This window comes from Manduca sexta, chromosome 10, assembly GCF_014839805.1.
Source record: "Manduca sexta isolate Smith_Timp_Sample1 chromosome 10, JHU_Msex_v1.0, whole genome shotgun sequence".
NCBI lineage: Eukaryota > Metazoa > Arthropoda > Insecta > Lepidoptera > Sphingidae > Manduca > Manduca sexta.
In genome coordinates this window covers 9,740,322-9,752,679 of record NC_051124.1, presented here as the reverse complement: position 1 = coordinate 9,752,679, position 12,358 = coordinate 9,740,322, and the positions used below count along the sequence as shown (strand labels likewise).

The 12,358-nt window shown below is 33.4% G+C and overlaps 1 long non-coding RNA gene across 1 annotated transcript; it reads right to left on the bottom strand.

Annotated features, from left to right (window-relative positions):
* Positions 1 to 2,182: 2,182 nt before the first annotated feature.
* On the bottom strand, positions 2,183 to 11,678 carry LOC115446697. Its single transcript, XR_003938942.2, has 2 exons — positions 11,425 to 11,678; positions 2,183 to 4,384 (listed from the first exon to the last, which is right to left on the bottom strand). It is a non-coding gene; the product is annotated as an uncharacterized LOC115446697 (long non-coding RNA).
* Positions 11,679 to 12,358: the final 680 nt, after the last annotated feature.

The window sequence follows — 12,358 nt, the reverse complement described above, 5'->3', positions numbered from 1 at the left end:
TGTTTGCGTATTTATGACATTAGCATTCAATCCAAATAGAACTCCACCTGGGAGTGATGCCCAGTCTTTAGGGATTTGCAGTCGATTCACGCATCCAGTAAACCGTTGAGGCGATAAACCAATAACTGTTTTATTGTAGAAAATAAATACTATGTGGATTATAACACTTTGTCTTTTTTAAAACCCGCCGTTTATAGCATAATAACGCGCCTACACCCATTTGACTGATAAGATTATTTTTAGTGTTATATTTGTTTTATGGCTTGTCTTTGTCCAAAATAATACAATACAAACGGTATTTGTTTGGAGAGAACAATGACAAATATATTATATACATTTAATTCTTTTGTTTTAATATATTTATAGTTTCTTAAGTTACCATTATCGCAACTGCTGGAAAACGATGGATGCAAAAAGCCACGGTGAGAGAGTTTTGGGCATCTCTGGAGGAGGCCTTCACCCTCCAATGAGGAGTTCACATGTGACACTCATTAACCTTTAAAATAATATAATATAATATATAATATCAGCCCTGTATTATATACTGTCCCACTGTTGGGCATGGGCCTCCTCTACTACTGAGAGGGAATAGGCCATAGTCCACCACGCTGGCCTAGTGAGGGTTGGTAGACTTCACACACCCTCGAATATTCCTATTAGAGAATTTCTCAGGCATGCAGGTGCCCTCACGATGTTTTCCTTCACCGTTAAAGCAAGCGATAATTCATAAAGAATACACACATATTTTTTTAGAAAAGTCAGAGGTGTGTGCCCTTGGGATTTGAACCTGCGGACATAGTCTCGGCAGTCCGTTCCACAACCAACTAGGCTATTGCCGCTTTAAAATAATTATGACAAAAAAAATATTTTCAATTATCTAGTTTTATTATTTACTATTTGTCATGTCGTGAAATAAAATTCTTTTTATTTTTATTTTATTTATTTAAGTTACCATTGAAACGAAATGTGTTTGCGGATTTTAGTTACACAATACTTTTATAGCTCTGAAGCTACCTTCCGCTAGGAGAGGTCTATGCCCACTGGACTGTAACGGGCTGATTATGATGAATCCTTTTATTAGGAGTGTTTTGTATATCAGTTTGTACGCCATAGCGTTGTCTACTCCTGTTGATGCTTGCAGGGCGCAAGTTTTGTTGTATTCTTTAATTCCCAGGCACAATGACGTCACGTGGTGTTGGGTGAAAAAAGGTCCAGCAGCGTACAACCTAATGTTTAAAGGTAATCGTGAATATATTCTGATGAGCCTTTTACTCGATTTGTCATTTAAATGTAGATTTAAAAAGCTGCTACTGCTGTAGGCATGTGTAGTCTTTATAAATTTAGATAAAGGCTTTTTATATTAGCTCTTATTACTGTTAGTGTAGGCTATTGTATTAGTCAGATCTCGTAATTTCAACTCCTCGGTGTTCTCTACATTACGACCTTTTAGTAGACCTAAGGCATATAGTTGCCTACACTATGTAACAGCAACAAAACACTATCTATACCACTTGTCTTATATACAACTTTACTTTGGTTATTACTCGATTACTCTTCTATTTTCCATCTCTAAACCTCTTCAGGTGGATTGTCAGACCCTTAGAGAGGTTGTCCACAACGATTTTTGCAGCTATACAATCGCAAAACAACCGCGATATACTACCATTGTCAATAAACGATTGCTATTATTGAACCATTTCAAAAATTGACCAATCAGAACAAAGATTTTTTGACATGCTTATATGTAAATGACAGGCATTTTGAATGGTTCATTCTCGAAATCGGAATAAAGATTGAGATTGGGATCGTTTATTGAAAGTTACTTGTAGTCGCTATACGCCCGCCTCCATTCCACCTTCGCCCATGTCGACCATTCTGACCCACCAATCGCGATGCTTTCGCGCTTCAGTGGCTATATGAACGCGATACAAACGCGCAGCTGTCGCGACACGTCGCCGTCGATGAGGCGTCAATGTTAACGCGCAAGTTGCAAGTCGCTCGTTTGTGTCGGTGTTGTCGCACGTTGCAATCGCCATTGCCACGCGATTATAGTAATATAGAAGGGCGGGACAGCATTGCTGCTAAAAGTCGCCGTAAGCGACCTCCTTTAGGAATACCTACCTTTTCTCATATTTAATGAACACTATTCTACCTTTAGGAAAAACAAAAAATAAATACCAACTAATATTATTACCAACATTTTTTATTATAATAATATTAATTAATAATCGAGTACACGAGGAATTATGGGGAATTATTAGTAATTATTTACTAATATAATAATTACAATTCGGGAAAATTTATGATATGCCGAATATATATGCACATTGAATATAGAAAATTATATATTTTAATATCTATTTTATGTTTGGTTTAACCAGACATTCATTTCTCCTACACGTGTGATTGACGTAAGTTTAAAATACTTATTTTAATACTATTGACTAGTGTTTATTAGTTTAATAAGTAACAATTTATTCTATGTAAGTAAATACTACGATAACATGATTTCATCTAACATATCAGCAAATAATTAAATTTTTAATGATGGCATTTTACAATATATTTATCAATTTACGAGATAACACATCCATATTTTTTTTCAAATTTACAAAAATTAAAGATTATATTTAAATAGAAAATCATTAATACTTATCTATTTTATAATTACTGTTCATTATTCGATTAATTTCATAGACATTTTTTTTTATTCGAATAGTGATGCACGCCTGTGTCTCATGTCAATCATTTAAATATGGAATGAAGACATAAACGTCAATCATGAATCATTTCTATTAGCGCAGATTAGCAGTCGAACTCCAAGCAATCAGTTCAAGATCGAATGACTCAATACATTATAAAATAAAGTCTCGATTTTGCAATTCCGCGTTAATTCTTTTATAAACCTCACATTTACTTCCTTGTTATTTATTTTTATCCTTGAAATAACTTTAATTGGCGCAATTTTGTTAATACTGTTTCCGAAAATATATTGTGTTCAACAATATTTAAAACATTTCTGCATAGCATTTTATATTCATATTTTAACAATGAAAAAATACTGTACACTGAATAAAAAAATAATATACTACATTTATAATCACAACTATGTATATCGACTTATTCGATAAAAAATAAACTACAATTTAAATACCATAATATTGATTATCATACTTGACTTTGGCACATATTTTTAAAGGATTTGGGCCTACATTTAATCTAATTCTCATTTCTTGTTTAATAGTAATAATTATTATAATCTATTTACATTGCTTGAACACATTGTGAGATAAATTTATTGTAATTCTACTAGGTTTACAAAAACTTGATATTGTTAAATACCTGACAGGAGCCGAAGACGGGAAATCAATTTATAATAATACATGACATTTAATCAAAGGAGGTAACATACCAGAAGATCTTTAATAATACAAAATATAATGACTGAATTTGTTGTACCGCTTTGTAACTTGTGGTTGAGCCAAGCTTCACAACGTTCATTCGCCGATTTGAATCATGGTCAGCAGAAAGGATAGCGACCGCCGTACACAAGGTGTTAAAACCCGCCATAGTGGCCTACGTAAGTGTGTCGCGTTCCGGGATCAGCCTGTGTATATTCGGTTCTAACAGGCCGGCATAATTGTATCGATTGCTGAGGGGTAATCATCTCTCGTCAATCGACATTCTATTGGACTCCACTCCACTTACTATTAGGTGCAGTGGGGACACTTAGCCGTGCATATATAGAAAGAAAAGAAAACTGATGGGAAGCAGCTATTAACCTTCGTACGGTCTACCACAAGTCCAAATTATCCGCTGACCATTTCTCTCTTATTTATTACTCTCATGTTTATTAGTAATTTGCTTCTCTTCAGTAAAAATATTTATAAAATAGTTCATAAATTAAAGGCAGTTTTTTCAATATTACAAGCTCGGATCCGTTATTGGCTTACCAATTAGCTTTTGCGATGCACGTAATTTAATTTAAAAAATCCAGGCTTCAATGCGGAATTAAAACCTTTCCTGTAACATATTGAAAGATATCGGGAGACTCATTTTAAATTGAGAATTAATTTAAAACAAATTCATAATTACATTGAACGACTTGTTAAATTAATGTTGTACCAGATCACAACACAAGATTCAGTTCAAAGTACTAGTTCATTAGCTCTCAGCTAATGTTCCAGCTATCTTCCCCGCTGTGGTGACGGTACTATACAAATGGAAGAAGAGATAAAGGAGAAGTCCCACACAGACGATGAAGAATAGAATGCAGAAGCAGACAACACACTCGGATAGGTACACTCGTATCCTATCCATTCTGCTGAGCTGCTGCCCCGACTCGACGCTTGAGTAGTTCCACATCTCTGCTGAGGGATAGCTTCTGAAACAGACAGAATTGAACTTCAGTGTTTCGTTTATTTTAAGGAATCAAAGCATTTTCTTTGATATAGTTAGGAAAACAAATGTACACTTATTACATGTTTAAAAAAAAGGAAATATAAAAAGAGACCCTTCACAGATTTGTTAATAATATTATATACAAAGTACCCACACAAATAAACGATCATGATTTAAAACTTATATAGCCCAATGGTTAGAGAACCACGACCTTGTTATTATCTTTTTAAAAAGAACTGGTTTCTTATTAATCTTGATACCATCGAAACTACAAGAATGAGAAGTTGACATGTTTGTTGTGGGTCATCACCAAGTCTTAGCTATTGATCAACAGCGGTCTAATAAAAACCAAAATTCCCATTTTGTATTTATATATTTAAGAATTGAACATCAATCAATATTTATCTCCAACCGAGATCTAGTTCCATTGTTTAGTTACTTGCAATTAACAGTAATCATAATATTTTTATTCAATAAAGAAAACGTTATTTATTTTATAGAACAAGCGATTCTTAGAAATCAGATTTCATTCGTTGAAAACAATATTGGCTGTTATTGGAAATGTTGTTTCTTTTGTATATTTTTATGAAGGTAATTTCTCAATGTTTCTGTTTTCATAGGAATTGTTTTTCATTGAAGATATAATTCAATAATGATTTCTTATTTTCACGCGAATGTTAAATGTCGAATATAACAATTTTTCGAATTTAATCCCTGTTTTTTATACTATAATTTTCTCCCGATATTTCGAAGACTGCAGATTGTTCACAACCTTAACTTATTTTATATACTGAATAATTTTGACAATGCGTTATTAAATTAAATTACATATTCGTCTACCTCTGCTAATATTGTACCAAAAATCATCCATGAATAACGAACAGTTTCACCAAAAATCCTGGTTTTAATCATATTTTTTTTTATTATTTTGACGTTTATTGCGAATATGGCGCGTGTATGTGTCTTTCTGACTAAAAGTGTCATGTTGCTGCAGCGACAAATCCTCTTAAAGTAGTAGTGGTGGGATTAGTATACGTAAAATTATGATATTTATTTTGTTCGCAACTAACATTTTTTTATTTTGCAACTACAGTTCAACTAACTTATTGTAAAGTGTTATTTCAAGAAGATAAGTATGTAGTTTCATTTAGTAACGCAACGCCAAAATGACCCCAATATCTACGCATCTATCCACGGTAGGCAACGGCTTGGCCGTGCCTGGCATTGCTTTAGTCTAAGGGCGACAAATCTGCTTACCACTAGGTGGACCGCTAGCTCGTTTGCCTAAGGCAAGAAAAAAATTACCCCCTAGAATGCAAACTATAAAAATTTGGGACTACGCAATAATTAATAAACACTGATATAAAGGTATTGCACGCTGTGGCCCTAAGGTCAACAGTTGCATATTACATTATAATAAACGGCAATATTACTTTATGATCGATTCGAGCGTTATCTTTCCTCGTTCCATTTATTTAAAACCACATCATAATGTTCATTTTATTGTCTCATGCTTTTAGGAAATGATATCAGTACGCAACGGTTCCAAAATTAGATAGTTCTGTTTGTATTTGATAGTGTAATCGATCAAGTTCAAGGGCTTTACGATCGTTACTAGCTGTACACATAGGTTTACACTAATAGTTTCTAATTGCAACAATTTGTGTGATCTACTGCCGCTACTGAATACATATATAATATCTCAGAATGTGGATATATTTATATGTAACCCGTCAGAATTCACTGAAATGGCTCATAAATGTATTGAAATAAATTGTTAAAATTAAATCTGTATAACATCGCATTAGTTTCAACTGTTATGGTGTTATAATATATGTATAAATAAATAAAATAAAAAAAAAATAATTAAAAACAAATTGATGTCAAAATTATCCTTAGAAAGGAAAATTTTTGGTGATACATTAATTCATAATTCTGGTTTACTAGCGGCCAGTAGTCAATTCATACAACTTGATAGTTTTTATTGTGTCATTCTCTAAATAATGATCTTGTAGATACGCACGTATTTATAACCGAACGTAAATCTGACGTGTAATTTGCATAGTATTTGTTACCTCCTATGTGTTGGTCTATATTTAATGCAGTATTTAAGAAAATTTTAGATCGTTATAGCTTTCATTTACATATATAGTCGCCAGCTTTATGGGCACCTTTACGCCAGACATGGTCCGTGGCGGTCTCTTCGATTAGGTTTAAGAGTAATATGTTTGCTAGGTTTAAGAGTAATATGTATGTAATATGTTGTAGTGTAATTAATTTTTAAAATTTATTTTATTCAATAAAATTCGATTGGTTCTTTCTGTACATATAAAAATTCTGACTGCATATTTTAATCAAACTTTTCTACGTACCTAAATATTATTTGTTAATTAAAAACTATTAGTATATTATAACGTATTATCTTCCTTCCTAACGATAATAATTATAACCCAATACCACATTTTGTTTTTGCTTCCTCATTCGTTTTTAAATTTTCTTGTCTACATTATCAGAAACTAAATAAAAGAAGTATTTATTTAAGACGTCAGTAAATATAGCGTCAAGATTGTAATGTCACATAGTACAATAGCGTCATTATATAAGTATGCACAATTTTTTTTCAAAATGCAGTTTTTTTCATTACCTTTTTGTCTTTTTTGTTTTGTATCTGTTATTATTATTAGACATTGACAAAATCACCGATGAATAAACGGTGGCAGCCATAATATAAAAGAAGAATATGTACCATATTAATGGTATATGTGTTTATGAGCAACAGATCATGAAGACTATGAAACTGATTTTGTATCATACTATGAAATAAGTGTAAAGATTGGTTTTATATCTAAAGACTTGACTTCCTCGATGGCGAAGTTGTACACGATACGAGTACGACTACCGCGCTGAGGTCCTGGGTTCGAATCCCGGGTCGGGCCAAAATAATTGGGACTGGATTTTCCATGTTAAAAAATAACTCAGCTCAGGAAGTAGGCGGTGTGATACCCCCGTGCCTCGGATAGCACGTAAAGCCGTTGGTCCTGCGCCTGATCTCTCTCTCGTCATGTCGGATTGCCGTCTCACAGATGTGTGGTGAGGATCAGAGAGTGCACCTATGTATTGCGCACACACTTGTGCACTGTAATATCTCCTGCGTATTTCTCTGTTTTCCGTCAAGATTGGCCGCCGCGACCAAAATTCAGTTAGAAAGAAATCAATCATATGAAAGAGTCCCATCAGGGTAACCTTATGTGAAAGACAGAACTACTTTTCTCATTATTTTTTCTCACGTTAGTAAGATAGTACACGTACGTTTAAGGAAAAAAAAAATTAATATCGGCCAATTCATATAGTTTCCAAATACAAGGAAATTGACGAGAGACGTTGCGTCCTTCGACAGTCGCCAGAATTATGTCGGCTTGTTTTTTGTATGGACAATTATGGGAAAATTTTGAATGTAGAAAGAAACAGGCACTGTGACCAGTTTTTATCACGTGTTTAGTGGTTGCTACACAACTGAGAATAAATAATAAAATTACTGTGATATTCTTATCAGCTAAATAAATAAAACAGTTATTATTCTCAATAAAATACAGGTGTTCACAATGTAGATATAATATACTTCGATTAGACGAATAAGAAGAAATAGAGTTTATCTATTGTCTGAGATTAGTGTCTGAATTACGTAATATTTGTAAATACAGAGCAACGGCTTCCATATATATGTTCCGGTCGAGATGTTTTTAACTTTAAACTTTTTTAACTTTAAACTTTTCTAATTTTTTTCAAGATCGCTTCGGTAGTTTGGTTTTAAAATTAAAAAAACTAGAATAATTATGTTGTCCTAGAAAACGAAATCGCGAATTTAGCTTTCCTGTGACGTATTTAGTTATGTTTTTGCATTGAGTTTGGTTGCCTGTACTTCTCACATACTTATACATATAGCATAACATCTTTTCCCCGTGTCAGGGGTAGGCAGAGGCGTAACATTTCATCGCGATAGTCGTACTGTGTGTGAAACATATCAGTTGTGTTTTTCGGTTGGGTTTAATTGACTCTACTTCTTACATACATACATATATGTATATAGCATCACACTTTTTCCCCTTTTTAGGGGTAGGCAGAGATGTAACACCGCAGCGCAATAGTTATAGTATGATCGAAATATATCAGTTGTTTTTTTGCGTTAGGTTTGCTTGAATCTACTTCTTACATACATATATATAGCATCACACCTTTTCCCTTTTCAGGGGTAGGCAGAGGTGTAACATTTGAGCGCGATAGTCGTACTGCGTGCGAAACACATTAGTTGTGTTTTTGTGTTGGGTTTAGTGGACTCTACTTCTTACATACATACATACATACATATAGCATCACACCTTTTCCCCTTTTCAGGGGTAGGCAGAGGTGTTACACCACAGCGCGATAGTTGTACTGTGAGCCAAATATATGTTGTATTTTTGCGTTAGGTTTCCTCGAATTTACTTCTTACATAAATATATATAGCATCACACCTTTTCCCCGTGTCAGGGGTAGGCAGAGGCGTATAATTTCATCGCGATAGTCGTACTGCGTGCGAAACACATAAGTTGTGTTTTTGCGTTGGGTTTAGTTGACTCCACTATTACATACATACATTTATGTAGCATTACACCTTTTACCCTTTTCAGGGGTAGGCAGAGGTGTAACTCTTCAGCGCGATAGTCGTATCGTGAGCGAAACACAACTATGCCATTGAGACGGTCTATTTTTTACTAACACAAAAAAGCAAAAAATAAAAATAATTTTAACAAAAAATTAAACCGCCTTCAAAAACAACTCAAAACCAAAAAATAATTTCATATAACAAGTATATATTGGATACCAATTTTGGAGTCGGTGCCTAATTAAAATTGCTAGTTAAGCTAGATAAATACATTAACGAATATACGAAAACAATGTGCTGCCAGCGTACAAAGTCAACAAGTCAGATCGTCACCGGAGATAAACACACCGCCGCAGCACAGCAAATGGAAGCTATTAAGAAAATATTTAAATTTGTGAACTGTGCACTACTCAAATTCTTCCCCTGTTACCTATAGCTGGGCAAATGTGGGTGTATTACACTCCCTGCCGCGAAAAAAGAGGAAATAAAAAAATGAAATACCATACATGTGCTTGGTATTAACCTTTCACTGTGTATATTTGTAAGTAGTAAACGCAAACCTACTCCTTTTAATTGATTTGAAAGAAATTTAGCTCATAGATGGACTATGCAACAAATATAGCTAACTAGCAATTTTAATTAGGCACCGACTCCAAAATTGGTATCCAATATATACTTGTTATATGAAATTATTTTTTGGTTTTGAGTGGTTTTTGAAGGTGGTTTAATTTTTTGTTAAAATTATTTTTATAATATTTATAATTATCCTAAATATATTTTTTTATTTGTTTTTACCGTCTTACAACCGTTTTCAATAAACGATCCCAATCTTAATCTTTAATCCGATTCCGAGAATGAACCAATCAAAATAACTCATTTGTAAGCATGTCAAAAAATACTTTCTTCTTATTGGTTCATTTTTGAGATAGATCGAAAAAAGTGAAAATGGCGGAGGTAGCTGTTAGCTATACACATGCGGTTTAACCCATCATAGTATTATGCGATAATATTTAAAACTAGCTTCTGCTCCCGGCTTTGCCCGCGTGAAGAAGTCCCGCTATATATTTTCCCGGGATAGAAAGTAGCCTATAACCTTTCCAGGATTTTAAACTATCTCCATACCAAATTTCATAAAAATCCGTTCAGTAGATTTTGAGAAAATCGATAACATAATGACAGACAGAAAGGGGACTTTGTTTTAAAATATGTATAGATATACGTGACAAAATTTCAAACATAATGAAGTAACCTCGGACACTGTACACAGATCACTGGTTTTAATATAGTGTGTATTGTTGTCATAATTGTTTACAATAATGTCAAGTTTACTACGAGGTAAATTGTCAACAGTAGCCCATATAATAATATATTTACGATAACGATAAAAAGTTCAAAGACGCCATTGTGCAATCAAACAGCCAATATTTAAATTTCAAAAAAGGAACACGAAATACGTTTATGATTGTCTTAAAAAGAGTTAGGTTTTGCCGTTGGGTGAAACTTTTTTGTTAATTATTACAATGTTTCAATAATTATTGATAGCTTACATATTTATTTATAGAAAATAAATAAAGGAATTGTAAAATGTAATGACAATTAGTTATAGTATAATTATCAGTGGTACTGGGTTCATGAACAAAACTAGTAAATCACAATGCCGCTTTTATAGATACAGTTATCTTATTTAATTAAATAGTTATCATTGTTTATTGCCGCCTTAATTGCCATTACAAGTCAAACACAAATGAGAAGTTAAACCAATGAAATTTGATGGTTGTCGAGAAATATAAGTAAGTATACCAATTATGTATTGTTTTCAATTGTTCTCTAAAATTGTATAATGAGCACATTAACTTAAATTACTATTTACCTCATGATAGAACTGTCTATATTGAAATCCATGTTTTATAAAATTCACGTCGAATTGCTAACGTTCTCTTTTTTTGAAGTCGGTTAAAAAGAAATTTATTAATTATACTTTAAAGACACTGCCTCGTGCCAATTACCCACATTTTAAAGAATTATATCGATATTTTTTGCTATGTTACTGTTTGACAATTATTTTGTATTTGTAATGTAGGTACTTCGATATTAGGGCTCCAATATATAAAAATGTAATAAAATTAAATATAATGAATTAAGTAACTAAATTTCAGATACGGATTTATTATAATTCTGAAATTTGGTTAATTGATGTTTTGAACTGCAAATATTGATTAATGATTTCTTATGGTGAACTGAATGTTAGACATCGAAATAAAGTCACTTTTCAGATTTGTCCACGAAGGTTGTAAAGTCTTAGAAACATCGGAAGAACATTATAATACAAAAAACCGTTATAAAATCCAAAAAAAATTCAATTCGAATATGGAATTGTTTACCTTCATATCAAGCGTGCGCCGGCTCCAACGATTTCTCGTAACACAATCACTTTCCTCAGTTTCTCAGCGAATGTTATCGCGAACACGATTTATTTACTTTCCACGTCACTGCTCACAAGTTTTTCATTGTCACAAGTTTTCCGTCTAGTTGGTATTGCAGGCGCGTGCGCGACCGACAGCTACCTTAGTTTGCAAACGTATGGTGTAGTACACGTTTTGCGCGTACCCATTGTAGTGTACAGACGCGGACAAAAGCCTAAAGACTCATTCAGATTGATCAATTAAGTACTGTTATCAACAATGGTATAATTATTGCTTAAAATCATCATCTTGACGGAACACGAACAATGGCGAGGCATATAGATATTTAAAAAACGAATATTACTATGGAAACACTGCGTATGATTGCTTCTAACAATGATTGATCCGTCCAAATGAGACTAAGGTTTTTGCAAGCGCAGGCGCATGTCACCTTGACCGCTATTAACCTTTGATAATGTCTTCGTTAAAATTGATATTGTTGATATTATTTATACCCTATGTAGATCGACTGTAATCCTTTGTATTAATTTTATCAAAAACAACTTTTGAGGAAATAAGACGCTGATTCCGGTGTTTATAATAGTCTGGGTCAGATAAAGTACAGTAAATATGTAAGCCATAAATAATATAAATAACCTGAATAGCACAACGCCGTGATCAAAACAAACACGCAAAATAGATTTTTAAGAATAAAATAAAATAAAGCCGTGTCCATGACAATTTTATTATTTGTCATAAAAATATAACTGCTTCGGTGGCGTGTTTGTACTGCATGCGTGGTATGATAGCGCTTTGAAGTCCTGGGTTCCAGTCCCGGGTCGGGCAAAGTGATATTCGGGTTTTTCTGTCTAATATCAGCCCGGAGTCTGGAATTTGTGCCCGATATGGCGAT